The following is a 15,284-nucleotide window of genomic DNA, read 5'->3' as shown; positions in this document are numbered from 1 at the left end:
GAATCAGTGATTTCGTAGACACCCTGTCTAATCATTCAAGTGAACGACGCCATCTAGCACTATACAGCGAGGGTTGAATGAATCTAAAATTATGTAAATAAAACAAAAAAAAAAACAGTTTTGTATGCTGCGACACGGAAATTTTGATATTGATCCATGGAAAACTCAAGTTCATTAAGCTGAACCTATACTTGAATTGCAGTGTCTGAGCACGCGAAACGGACTTTTACACTTTATTTAAAGTATGCTATTCTGACTTGGGCATCTCTGGAGACAGTTTCGGCAGGGCGTATGATAATTTAGAGTAATGTACTCACACAATCCGGCATGCTAGCGCGAGCATTGAATGCAACATAAAAGACATACTAAAGACAATTCCTGTGGGCATAACGCAAGTCTTGTCTCATCTGCACAGCCTCTGGACTTGTTGCTTGGTTTTGCGTCTCACAGCTGCATCAAGGAGCTCAGTATTTTTTTTTTACGGGCAAACCAATGAAGTCTCACTTTTGCAAACAAAGCAAATAAATCATTAAAGACATCCTCACTGCAGAGCGTATGCAGCTTTTCGACCTTCTCATGAAGAGTGATGCAGAACGCCTTTCCAACGTCTTCTTTTAAAACCAGACTGCCAGCTGACACCACAAAAAGCATCTCACAAGCTTGAACAAAGAAAACAAAGCAAGGTGAAGGGACCGAAAGGCTTCCAAAGTCTCTTTCAGCCGTTCCTTTCACACTCAAATACAACAACACTTGGCTCTCATTAGAAAAAGTGGCATTCTTGATTGGCAATTCACATTGCTAAGTCACGTTTTGACATGTATGGAACTTGACAAACCTTGTTACCAGCCATCCAGCAAAGTAAGCCATGTTGTTAAGTGATAATAAAGAGGGATAACTACAGGATGTGAGGTCAGCTGCACATTATGGAAGGGAGCTTCCTGGACTAAGTGAAAGTTAGGGAACTAAGAGACAAACAGGAAGATCCGCTAAAACAGTTGCCATGTCCTCTTCGCAGATGCTCTTTACGGAAAGTTTAAACAAGCTCCTAACTAGGAGATGCCTAAAAGCTGCCTGAAACTGCCGGCAAGAGGAATTGGTGTTCGCACCAAACTTCAATGTTATCACGGAGAATGTGTTTTCGAGTGCATCTTGGTTGAGATGGCGAGTCAGAAGGTATCTGAACCATACTTAGACGTTAGGTGCTCAAAAATCAGCATTACAGTCAGAATGGTCAAGCAGAAACCGCGAATGCAAGCAGGCTGACGTGGGCACCCAAGAACGTTAAGGTTTTCGAACATGAGAAGGCACTCCCTCAGAAACTCTTTGTGAACAGAGCCTTCGTGCATTGCAGACACATATGCACTCTTCGCGCGTTTTTGCGGTGTTGAAGTTATCAAAAAGGCGATCCATTCTTTTAATGAACCAGGCCGCGTGGATAGGTTCAACTGGCAGTTGCTGAAAAGTTACCATGGCAAGCATTGCAGCAGCACAGTGATCACTGAATATTTGTGCTGCTAGCTTCACTGACATCTTGGAGGCAAAAGCCAAATTAAAATGGTTTTCACTCAGCCTGGGCATGGATCGGATTTCAAGCTGTCTGTTTTGTAGGCTTCCCTGAGGAAAGAGCATTTTTAACGCGTGGTCCCCAACTTGAAAATTTCATTTAAAAAACATATTTTGCAAACACTTCAGCAGATGTGCAACATCAAATAGAAAAAAGGGGCTTCTCATTCACAGTTATTTAGGGCTTCTCAGGGGTAACAAGGCCATTAAAAAGAGCAACGTTTTTATTTCCTTGGTCACATACGACCGCTACAGACTCCAGAACGGCTTTCACAAGCAAATTGTGGCACTCGAAAAGGAGGTCTCGCAAAAGGTTGGTAGATGTTCCGCCTTGAGCAAAAAAAAAAAAAAAATAGCCAAGTAGCTGTTTTTATGGCGTGCGAATGCCTTTAGCCATAAACACAAGAGCTTTGTTTGCAAGGCTATGGCCCCTTCCAGTGGTACTTTCTTCGAGCCCTCTAAACTTGTCCACAGAGTGGTTGTACAACAGCTCTTTCGTGACGTGCATCTTGTCAAAGACAATGATACATAGCTTTTCTTCTGGTGAAAAAGAAGCTGCACGTCTTTTGACAAGTTCGAAAACTTCTGGGTAAAAACCAACCCTCAGGGGAACACGCTGAAGCCAAAGCTGTAACGACTTAACGGATGGGAGCCTCAACAATTGCTTGCAGTAACAGAAACCCTTAGGGGTGTGAAAGTACAAGCCCAAGGCAAAGGCTTTGTTCTGGCTGCACCACCGCCTGCCGAACCTGCTTGCATTGCTCGTCTTCAGCTGAGCTTCCACAAGGGCAGCAACTGCTGGACACACAAGGCTACGTACACTTTCAACTATCTCAGTGACAGTCAGCATGTGACGCCGTCGCTGCAGTCGTTGCAGGAGTGTCTTGTTGTGCTTCCGAAGCTGTCGAAGTTTGACCCTTAACACGTCCTACTGCCCCTTGTCCTCGGTACGGGTGGCAGAGGACCCTGCAAGGGGAAAAAGAGTAGTTGTTAAACCCTTCGAGAAACAATCAAAGGAGGAATGCACCTCCACTGTAGAAAATGTTAAGTACAAGTAAGCTTTGTGCATCATGACAGATACCTGCGCTGGTGAGAAACTGCAGAAGTCGAAGTCACCGCAGCATCATAATCGGTAGGGGAAGGTTCGGGCACCCACACATCGTTTCCTCCAGAAGGCAGACCATGTCCATCCATTGCGTATGTGTGCTCCACTACAAAAAAAAAGAAAACAAAGTGACATAGTGGTTGCAAAACGCTAAACCAGCTGTTGCTGGTCAAGTACTACGCAACAGAGTAATCCTCGAAGACTGTCCTAAACAATGCACACTAACAAAACTTACCATAGACTCTGGTTGGAGAGTTAGTCTTTGCACTATAGGTCAGAACCACGAGACTGCTCCCCACATCTGCTAAGCAATGACGAGGCAAATAAAAAATCTGTCAAAAATATCAGTCATTGCATTGTTTCAGGATGTTCCTGCGGCATGTGACAAGCTAGATTAAAACATGGTCGTACATGTTTTGCATGTTTCCCAAGAAAGTACAGGTACTGGGAACAAACTCTATCATAGTAACGATTACTACTACGCGACAGCCCGAAATATATGATACGTGGCCTGCAACACTTCTCCGCCAATATGCAATTGGTTTTACCTTGTTCCGGTAGTGCGGTGTGTGTGACACCGTGATGATGTGGGCGCACCGATGCTACTGCTGCTGACCCGTGTGGGCTCGCCCTCGCGGATCCATTGGCCAGGACTACTGCTCTGGACGACATCTCCGGTCCAATATTGCACCGCGCGAGCCCCCACCCCCCCCCGGGTCACGTGACCTCGGGGGGAAAGAAGGAGGGGGTCACCTGACCCCTCGAGGTCACGTGACTCTCCGGAGGTCACGTGACCACCGATGACGTCATCGTCACTGATGACGTCATAAGTGACATTACTGATGACGTCATCGGTATCCTTATCGCCATCGTCACTGATAACGTCATCAGTGACGTCACTGATGACGGCATCGGCATCGTCACGTGAGACCCCCCGACGTCACGTGACCCCCAAGGTCAAATGACCCCCCCCCCCCCCCCCGAGGGCACTTGACCCAGCCCCCAGTACCCTAGCCTCCTGCTCCTCAACAGCTGCGCTCTAATTCGGCGTTACAGGGAGTTGTAAACGGCTTTCACTCTTTTTGTTGCAAACTACGTCGGTTGAGATCTTCCTCTAAACACTTTTGTAAATACAAAACCACTCGAACTCATAAAATTTGAAGAGCTGAACGAGGTGTTCGGGTTGCGTGTGTTTATACAGCCTAGAACTTGCACTGCCTCAACGGTCAACGAGTCTCCCAGCTGTAGATGAGCAATTTAGCCAGTGCAGTACATCTGTTAGCCAGGGGTTTTTAATGTGCATCACGCAGTAGTGATACACGACCGCACGCCGGTACGATGCTCATCCAGATCGGAACGGGCGGGGGTGGGAATTTAACCCAGGATCCTGGGTTCTCTAGCGCGAGCGTTCACTCCACGTGCTCTGATCTGGTGTGCGCTAAACCACTCGGTCACCGATCCCCCCTCAACGAGCTTTGCTCGTTCAGCACTCCGCAGACGCCGGCAGCCATGTGTGTTAACGTTGGAAACCGAAGCGGCAGTGGCAGTCTCACTTTACAATTGAAAGCAACAATGACGCCACCTTAATTATATGATGCTTAATCATAAAAGAGTAGTCGATTAAAATACTATTCCGGCACGGAGATACAAATTTCGAACCAACATTTCACATGTCAATCATCTCTCCAGCCAATGAGAGGTGTGAGCGCCTTGTAAGCACGGGGCGGAACTTAGCGGGCTGCGACTCCCCCCCCCCCCCCCCCCCCACCCCCACCCCCCCTTTTGCACCTAAATAGCGTCTAACGTGGTAAATATTGTGCATACAATTTTGTTTTTATCGTGGAAAAATTTTTTTTTTTGCAATATTTTTTTAAGTGAGGCTCGTAGCCTGGATCTCGATGTTTGCTACGTACTGTACCCAAAATTAGGCATTCAGCTTTTCTTTTATTCTTGGTTTTTGAATTTAACTAAGAATCTTGAACAACTAATATGATACATCAGTAGGACAATGTAACCCTTTCCCGTGTGGTAACATTCTCACCTTTACATATCACCTGCTACTACGGTCGAAACAGGACCAATGCCTAGACTACCCGCCACCTCTCGACCAGTCGCGCCCACGTTCCCGCCGATCATCCGAGCCGTCGTGCTATTGATCGGAGTAGCCGTATTGACAAAGCGTCTTGATGCGCGCTGCCACACAAGTAGAGTTTGACGCAGACTGCAATTCTCAACAACGCATCATTCCAACACACATGGAGGCTGCCGATGCCACGGTAACCACCGACAACATTGGCATATGAAGATTTCATTTGTCGTCTGCGTCCTTAAAACCTTTCGCTGATCATCTGCAAGGTCACCATACACATTCAAGGTGATGCACAAAATTACGAACTCTCTAATTTTCGCATTTTGACGGTGTCCCTCATTAACGCCATGATTCAGAAGCACAGGAACTTGAATATTTGTGAGGTCCTGTCCATTTCGTGATAACCAACGCACATCCTCTTCGACCACTTTACCGCTGGACATATTGCCTTTTTATAAGTCTTGACGGATCTTCAGCAACTAGTTTAATTATTTAATTGTTAATATAAATCTGTAGATCGGAATCTAGCAGACGGAATGCGGTGGTGTAGGCGTTAAGTAAACGAAACGAGATATGTTACTCTTTACTTGCATATAGAAGGAACGCTTTACCGCTAACGTGTTCTTTGCTCCATCCTATATATTCAACATTTAGTGTTTAAATATACCGTTACATTTGAATATAAAATGTAACGCACGTTCCTTATTTTATTTATGAGTGAGAGTGTGTTTCTGTTTTGATCCGGCCTCTTTTTCTCTTTTCCACCCTGCATATTTTTCTGTTCCGCAGCCTGACTGCCTTTGACGACCATGGTGCATTTCAACACTAGAAAAAGGGTATTTCTAGAGTGGGGGCGTTTGCGTGGGGAACGAAATGGACACCTTTGAAGGTATGTGGGATGAGTGCAAAAATGTATATATATTGGCGCCTAAAAGCACACACAACAACAACAACAAGAGATGCTTGAGAAGTCTAGGGAAAAAATATACAATGAGTAACCCTGCGTTACCCGGTACACGAAATAACTAACGTAAGTAAGTTACCCGTTACTGTTTTGAAACACGTAAGGAATACCTTAATACGTTGCAAAAAACAGTAAGCATTACCAGTAAAACTGTGCAAAAAGGAAAACAAATCCAAACGAGTTGCAGAATGAAAAATAAAAATAATCCAACAATCACCTGTACCCAGAGAGACTTAGTTAGGTAAGGTGACATGCGAATAATTACAGCGATGGTTGGAAAACAACATTATTAGTAAGAGTATTAAGTTACTTACTCCTCGGATAAAAATATTGTTTAAAAAAGTTGATACGCAAGTGAAAACATTTATGGTTAGTTTATGCCTCTATCTAGTGGCAGATCCCAAAGAGAAAGCAGTTCTTTGAGATGCCTTTTTTATCATTTTCGTTCTTTAATGGGTACAACTTACGTCGTGAATGACGATCTCTTTGAGGAAACGGCAGTGAGTTGCGAGGGGCGTTCAATAATTTGTCTACCATAATAAACACAAACAAAGCTTTTACAAATATTTTTTTCGTATTTTTCAACATAATATTTCGATAGCTTGCATTTTACCAACTTTTCCTGCAATAACAATGACCCCTAAAAAAATTTTTAACCTTGAAGTTGGGATGTCACAACTGCCTTCACGTCTTTACCCCTTGAATATCGCTGTCCAATAAGAAATTTCTGCCAAACTAAAAACACGAAGCAATACGAGAAAGCCAGGTAAAGACTAGGTCGAATGGTCCAGCTGCTGGAATCATAATTTTCAAACAGCAGCCCGTGATTGACGTGAGACTTGAATCGGCGCGTTGTCGTGAAGGGATCGGCTGTCGCAAGCATTTTTCACCGTTTCTCCTTATTTGAATACCACAAAGCGATCATTGTGTTAGGTCAGCACTCCTCGTTTATGGTTGTTTTGAGCGGAATGAACTGCAGAAGCAAAACTCCCTCAACATCTTAGAAAACAGTGGCCGTGACTTTGCCTGCATTGTTCTCTCTTCAACATTTTGGAATAGGCGATGATTCGTGCTTCCACTGCATTAACTCTATCTACAACTCGGGATCTCTGTTATAGACACAAGTGTCATGTCCAGTCACCATGTCACTGAACAATGAAATCATTTCACTTGGTTTTCACGGAGCTTCTCTGAGTAATCCCTACAGCACAGGAGACTTCGTTCGTTGCTTGCAACGGACTATAGTATTCTGGTAAATTCGAGAATCCTGTTGCTTGTTCGAGGTCCAAACGTTTTACGCGTCGAACTTTCTACGCCGATTATTCCAGAAGCCCACGCATGTACATAAGGGGCTCCGCGTGGCGAGCCATAGTCAGTTTCGCCCCAGCGTTCGACTCTGCTGTCACGCCGACTTCGACGCCCGCGACGCTCTACTTCAGTGGTCTCAAACTCATTTGAGTGTGGGGGCCAGATAGCCGACGCTGGGAAGGCCGAGGGCCAACGTTAGACCGGGGGGGAATCAAACGATTTACAATTGAACAGACCTCGTGCTCTCAGCTTTTTTAAAGTCAGTTTTGTCAGTGACATTTTTAGATGTGATTTCTTTATATGACTACTTTGGGCCGTGACTTGATGGAATAACAATTGAATGACAACGCCCCACCAACGTGCTTGCATTTTTAATAGAAAAAAAGAGCAAGTACACTGTCGTTCCTGTTGCTCCGTTCACTCAGGAATTAACCAAGCTTAACATTTATCTAAAAACAAGTCATTGGGCAGTTCTTGCTTGCCCGACGATTTCCATTACAACACCCATACTTGCATTCTTCAACAAAGATACATTCTTCATGCTTGCTTCAACAAAGAGCTCGTGCTTGCAGCCGAGTAGTGAAATTGTTGTGCATTACATAAAGCTCGCTCCATAAGATAAAGCGAAAAGAAGGTTAAATAAACACAGATAAGTAAAACCTATGTGAATACGTTGAAAGAGCAGAGCGACATTTCGAGAGAAAATGAATCGGCAGGATGAGATCAATATAGCGCGTGCCATTTATACCGCTCGATACATGGGAACGGAGACGCATAGCCAGTCGCCTGCGGGCCGCGTCCCAGCGAGTCGCGGGCCGCATGCGGCCCGCGGGCCGCGTGGTTGAGACCCCTGCTCTACTTTCTTCTGTTCCCTTTTTATTTTTGCGCACAAGTCTGCCCCATTAAGCGTTTAGTTTCTTCAGTTATTATCGCCTCATCACCTGTCATTCGTGACAATAATCATCAGCAGAAGTATCTTGCTTCTTACCGCGACAAATCATGTTGTTAACTGGTAAAAGAGATGTTTCATTACCGAACCCTGGGAGATGCCAGAAAAATATACCATACACGGTCGGAACAATGTTCTCCAAAACACTATAAATTTTTCGCGGTTTGAAAGTTATCACCAACTGGATGTCCTTAAAGGAGCTGTGCAACGATTTTAACGTTGAAAGAGTTTGCATCTTCTCCTTTTGACATTGTTAATCTTATCACAAAGGACAGAAAACACACCTCCTTCCTTCGAAATGTTGGTATTCCGCCGCGTACTCGTGAGGCAAAAATTAGAATATTCCCCGACCTGCAGCCGCGGGCGGCGGCCATGAGAACCCCGCGGCATTACGTCAATGGGGGTCTTGTAGAAAGATAGCAAGTTGGGCGAATACCTGCTCGATAAAAGGTAACTTTTCTATAAATATTGTCGTTTCAACATAAATATAAATGCGTCAAGAACCTATCATCACAAAACTATTCTTATACGGAGTTTCAGTGGCGCCATCTATCCTAGGTCCACAAAACCGTCAGCTTTATCTGCTACCGAGAACGGCCGCCAAAAGCCGGAGGGGGACGGGGATCGCCGGAGCCGGATGACACTCTCCTACTTTCGCCACATTGTTCGCGCTGCGCCAGCACGATGTCACGCGGTCGCGAGCGGATGAGTTCTCGTTGCTCACTGCTCCTCCCACCCTTTTCCACTTCAGCGGAGCGAACGCTGGAGAGGAAGTCAGCTCCTCTCCAGCGTTCGCACTACTACTGTGGAAAGAGGTGGGAAGAGCTTCTACTTCGTTCTTTACCTGTCACCGGCTCTAGAGAGAGAGCTTCACCGGAACCCCGCTCGACCCCCATTGACGTCACAGTGCACGCGACTCGGAAAATGGTAAAGGAGTTGTGAGGTGCCAAAAACATCAATATTTGTCCATTTTTAAAATCAAAACTGAAACACGCAGGCAAAAGCGGTTTTTTGTTCTTTAGTTTAGAAAGGTCGAGGCACCAACTCCCCAATTATTTAAGCAAAGCACTGAAATTGTTGCACAGCTCCTCTAAGTAAGAATTAACTGGATGTCTTTACTTGTATATATGCCGTGTACGTGGCGGAGTTGGTAGCACTTGCCGCAGCCACGCGAAGGTACAGGGGTCAAACACTACCGACCTAGTGCCTTCTTTTGCCGATATTTGTTGTTTTAGAAAGTTCCGGTTCCTTGGTTGTGTATTCTTTTGTAGAATCTTCCTGAAAATAGGTCGCGCATAAAAGCAGTGGTCGCGCGCTGCTTTCTCTCAGTCGCTCTTCCGTTGCCGACGCCGGACGCAGCAGTACTTCATTTTTTTTGTTTTGTTTCAGTTATCCATTTATATACCGCAAACTCATTCATTTTACGCCGTCTTGATCACTCCTGCACATTGCACCTTGACATTCCTAAAACTAACCTTTAAAAGTACTCGCCTTTGCAGCTTATTAATAATGACTATTATTAATGACTGGAACAAACCCTAGAGCCTGTGTCCCCAAAATCGGCCCGTCAAGATTACACAATTATTGCACAATCTGTCACCATCTACGATGCATCATCACTGTTTTATTGCAGTTTCCGCTTCTCTTTATATTAACAATGTCCTGCAAAATTCTCTCTCCTTTTTTATAATACCTGTATTGAATTTTTAATTAAATAAATACATCAAATAAATCAATTATTTAATAACAATTTTTTTACCTGGCGATTCGATGCTTCGGGTTATTTACCTAAAATGTACAAGCAGAAGTTATAATTGTTTAATGAATGTTCAGATAGCGGTGTATTAGTGTCCCAAAAGTGCCTGGTGTATCTGCTGTTGATGGACAATTTTGTTAGCACTACGTACGACTGAGAACTTGGGTGGAGTCTTTAACGTGCGTCGCACCCGTAGCGATTACTGGACCACACGTCGGTATGATGCTCTTTCATATCGAAATGGAAGGCAGGTGCGACGATCTACTAGACACACCCTTATAAATGTCTTGGGTTTTCACGACCTCCGGCCAGGTTTAGACACTACGAAGGATGAGCTTCTTTTTCGCTTTTCAGAAGATTATATTATAAGGCTCAACGCAGCTTCTTACGCCACCTAGAATGTTCTTCCTGCTACGACAAACATCTAACATGCTTCGAAGTTTAAAAGAGAATAAGTAAAAATGTATGCCGATTAGATTAGGCTAATTCTTAATTTTGAAATGTTCCCCCGAACACTAATGGTTTCTTTTTATTTTCTTTTTGAAGGAATACATTTTTTTTTTATTTGTCTTCCTTAGAATTCTTCTTCTTTTATTGCGTTTACCTGTATTTGCTTGAACATTTGGTCATCCCTTTCTTACTGGGACTAACGACTGTAAGTTCTTTTTTTTTATAAATGGTAATAATCCTCTTCTAACAAAAAACAAATGATTGAAAAAGGTAGCTTGAAATATCATAAATTCAGAAGTTGCTAGAATTTTTTTCCTCAGCTTCTTAAAACTTACGCAGCACGATTAATCAACATAAACCGCTGTCGCACTGATCGCCCACAGTATGCACTGCTGAAATATGGGAACTTTTAAAGTGGGATCGCAGGTCTCTTGATAAAAAAACAAATTTCGTTTTCTCCAAGTTTGCGCCTATACTTTTTTTAAACAAAAGTTACGAGCTTCTCAGTTTTTTAAGTTACTTCGCAAACTTCAGCAAATGATATAATAACGGAAGTACGCACTTTGTTACCTCCATTACAGAGCACGCTGAAGCACACATCGAAGGCCACTTGATATCAGTTCGGATCCCGGAACGCGTTTTCGACCGGTGTGTTTACCGTCCAATGCATACATCTAACGTTGTCACGTAGTGGCACCAAATTGCGTCATCGGAGCCGGAGCATTATGCTCTTGGATGTCGCAATCCTGGCTGCTGGTCATAAAAATGCTGGCGAAAAAGGCGAGTGGGCGCGAGTGTCACTGTCGTCACGGCGGTGCACCTCGCGTGTGTCTTGGTTTCTGTCGATCGCACGGCTGACTGCGCAGAGCGACCCACAGCAGCATAAGCGACTGCCGCTCCCACCACTGCTCCGGCGCCACGGCCAAGTTTGCGACACGCAACAACATGAATCTTGCATGAAATAATTAGGTAAATTCGATGGACCATTTTAGAGGACACCATTATCACGCGAGTCGTAGAAGCGCTCCTGGGGCCAGGTTTTGGTCACCGAAAGAGCGATAGGGAGATATAAGAGATCTTTAGCAGATTGCACGCTCTGCTTAGCTTTACTAGAACGGAGGTCGTGCCGCCACTTCGGAGCATGAAATTAGCACACGCCAGCTGGGCCCGCTTGCCGCAACGTACAATCTACTATACTCCGTTTCACGTTATGTTGTACCGCAGCGAAGGCTAGAAGCGCGAGGAAATAGCGTTGGCAACTGCCCTTACTGCAGGAGAGCTTGTGCCGCCGAGACTGTGATTTAAAGCAATGAGCTTGCGCTTGTAGCCTTTCCTGCGGTACATCATTAGGTGAAATAGGGTATAAAACTCTAAATTATCTGACCCTTGCGGGGAGAGCGACGATTGTGTTCGTAGACAGTTCGTTTGCTAACGCGGACGAGGAGCGCGGTTCGTCTACTACGAAGCGGCGATCATTAGCACGCGGAAAGAAAACAAGAAAACAACTTATACGCCGTCTGACTGCTAACATATTGGGAAAATAAAGGTTGATCGTCTGCTACGAACCGAGTGCCGCGGCAAAGTGAGTCCGACGGATGCTGATATTGTGGTTTTCTGGTATTTCACGTTCGAAGCCATTTGCAAAGCGCGCTTCGTCTGCAAATCTCAAGCTGTTCCGATGCCGTACAAAAGCTGACCCCGACCGGTGGGCGAAGGCGTACCAAGGACAAGCAGATAAAAAGCCGCGAACTTTTCTTGGTGTTTGTGAGTTGGTGAAACGTTCTCACAAAAGCATTTGTCCCATTTTGAACTCGCAAAGGAGTCAAAGCTGTTTCGTTGGTTGATTATGCGCAAGCTGCGCCGTCCAATTAGCAGTAGAGAAGGACCAGAATTGTACCTTTGGCACCATTACATCAGTTCAGTACAGAAAGTTAAAACGATAAAAAGGCAAATATAAACTGTGCGTAGAATAGTCTAACAGCTCTTGGCCAGACCGAAGGCGAAGGTGTTGAAACCCGCCTATGTAAAAGTTCTTTTTTCTCCAGTATTTGGTGTTTACTTGAGAATTTAGGTTCTTGCAAATCGTGAAAAAGCCAAAGCAAGGTGAAACTTGACCATCTTTGGCCAGAGTCTGGGTACTTTTGCCCAAATTTTCTAAACAACTATCAGTGTTAGGTTTCACTTCTGATTGTTCGGTTTCTATGTCGCAACTTTGGGCCTAAATCGCCAAACAATTGCCAGACTTAAAGGTTCCCTGAGGAGGTTTCTGAGATCGCCTAAATATGGCGATGACTAACTTTGCTGCCTCTAAGTATCCTAGAAATCCCAAAATCATGACCATAAAGAACCCATTTGCATATCGAAAAAGCAATCCAAGATTGCAATATACTGAGGTCCCCTCCGGCGATGGGAGGAGTATGTTCCGAAACCAGGACCACTGTCAGTCAAAAGCCAGACGAAGGTCCTCGCACCTCCGACCGGCAGAACCGCGGAGTGATAACTTGAATGGGCGCGGCTCGTAGCACATACGGCTTGGTCTGCGATTCAATTCAGAGAGCGCGCGCCCAAAAGCTGACGACCGAACACATCACACCCGCGGAAAAATCCAAACCAAACAACAACAACATTGTCTGTTGTTCTTGAGACTATTCTTGTAGTGTTCCCTCTCTGCGAAAAATTAACATTTTTCATTACTCCTATTTGCTCTTACCATTTACAAAGTCACACACACTTTGTAATAACAGATTTTCCAATCTCAACGAAATGTCGCTTATTCATTGGTCACACGTCGTCCTTGCTGCCGGAACAGTGCTTTTCCCATCGCCGGAAATGACCTCGGTGTGTTAAAATATTCGATTGAATTTTAAAATAGAAATCAGCAGCGCATCGTTAGGATTTATAGATTCCCAGGATGTTTAGAGCCCACTGAGTAAGACATCGCCATATTTAGCTGATCTGAAAAATCTCCTCGGGGCACCTTTAAATTTAACTGCTGGTTGTTCGGTGACGACGAAATGATCTGGGCCGGATGCCTCTCGCATCGGCTCCGTTAACTTTTCAAGTTTTTAGCAAACCTGTGCACTATAGTTCCAAAACTTCACCACCAACATGCGGCGGAACGCAAGAGAAACCTCCGTACAGCAAATTCCTGATTGAGTGGGCCGTTTTCTTCTTAAGTTTTCACCATTTTTCTAGACGAAACGAGGTGCCACCTAGCTCAGCCTCACCCGTCATCGAAAGACAGATGGAGAGCGGCCGCAGCCGCTGCACTGACGTCAAGATGGACATTCAAGGCCACGGAATATCCCTCTTGGCCTCCAGTAACGGAGTCATCGAGTTGGAAGGAAAAACAATCACTCCGGAGGAATTTCACTTTGCGGGGGATGTTGGATGCCGGTCGCACTCAAGGCCCGAGCAGAGAAGAAAGCGCTAAATCTAACAGCCGGTTTCCAGCCAAACCTCACTTTTGGTAGGAACAACGGGCGGGAAGGCCGAGCTCAAATAAAGAAGGCGCCAAGGCCTCCGAAGTTTCCGGACGATGATGCGAATATCGTTTTTTGACTTCGTGGCAGACGAAACCTACGGAAAGAGGAGAGTCTTGGTCCAACGCAGCATTCAACGCGCGGCGCAGCTCTTGTTGGAGGACGCAGGACACGACGCTTTTCGCTTCAACGAGGAGCAAAATACGCTCATCGTGAACACTCCGACACTCGAAAACGCGTCGTGTCAAGGGACAAACCTACGAAGTTGTAGCGTACGCAATACCGCCGGACGACATCATCAACGGTGTGATTCACTGGATATCGGACGAAGACTCGGAGCAAGATGTTCTAAACGACTTTGCCACGGCGAGGAACCCGAACGTGCTCCACGTCTGACGAACGGACGTTCCAAGGTGGCGGTCGTGCTTTTCGGATCCAGAAAGTGCCGTTCTGGATCATGTACGGCAACTTGGAGTGCAAACGCAACCTGCAATAAAAGAAAAAAAAGTGAAAGCCGTTTACAACTCCCTGCAACACCGAATTAGAGCGCAGCTCTTAAGGAGGAGGAGGGAAGGGTTCTGGGGGGGGGGGGGAGTGAAGTGACCTAGGGGGGTCACGTGACCTTGGGGGGTCATGGGACCTTGGGGGGTCACGTGACCTTGGGGGGCCACGTGACGATGCCGATGATGTCATCCGTGACGTCACTGCTGACGTCATCAGTGACTATGACGATGCGGACTCCGATGATGTCATCAGCGATGATGACGATGACGATGCGGATGCCGGTGACGTCATCAGTGACGTCACTGTTGACGTCATCTGTGATGATGACGATGCGGATGCCGGTGAGGTCATCAGTGACGTCACTGATGACGTCATCAGTGATGATGACGATGACGATGCGGATGCCGGTGACGTCATCAGTGACGATAACGTCATTGGGAGGTCACGTGACCTTGGGGGGGTCACGTGACCCTGGGGGGTGGTCACGTGACCTCGGTTGGTGTCACGTGACTTCGGGGGGAGGGGGTCATGTGACCTCGGGGGTCACGCGACTTTGGGTGTCACGTGACCTTGGGGGTCACGTGGCCCTGGGGGAGGGGTCATGTGACCTTGGGATGACCTTGGGGGCCACGTGACCTTGGGCTGACCTTGGTTACGCCGACGCCGAAGCCGACGCCGCTCAAGCCGGGAACGAGCCCCTAAGAGCTGCGCTCTAAAAGATCGAAGTATGCGGTAAGTGCGGCGGAGTCGGACATCGGACCGACGTGCGCCCGCGGCCGAAAGAACACTGCATGGTGCAAGAATTGCAACGCTCTAAACCCGACAGTTGGCCACGCGTGATCGCCGTCGTGCGGCATCTGCGTCAAGGCTCACCCCGCTTCCAGTGTGAATGAGCGGTAACCGCTCATTCACACTGGAAGCGGATCCGCGTTTCGCAAAGCGGTTGCAAACGCGGTTGTATAAAGATCCAGTAAATTTACACGCGAACTTGATGTCACCGAGTGCGCGTGCAATTGTACTGGGTCTTTATACAACCGCGTTCGCAACCGCTTTGCGAACGCGGATCCGCTTCCAGTGTGAATGAGCGGTAAGAGGTCTTCGAAGCCCAACGGAC

At 46.2% G+C, this 15,284-nt stretch overlaps 1 pseudogene; it reads right to left on the bottom strand.

Annotated features, from left to right (window-relative positions):
* Positions 1-403: 403 nt before the first annotated feature.
* On the bottom strand, positions 404-896 carry LOC121833230 (annotated as a pseudogene).
* Positions 897-15,284: the final 14,388 nt, after the last annotated feature.

Source organism: Ixodes scapularis, unplaced genomic scaffold (genome assembly GCF_016920785.2).
Source record: "Ixodes scapularis isolate PalLabHiFi unplaced genomic scaffold, ASM1692078v2 PGA_scaffold0__279_contigs__length_252992795, whole genome shotgun sequence".
NCBI lineage: Eukaryota > Metazoa > Arthropoda > Arachnida > Ixodida > Ixodidae > Ixodes > Ixodes scapularis.
The sequence above is the reverse complement of the archived record's forward strand: the minus strand, read 5'-3'. Positions and strand labels throughout refer to the sequence as shown.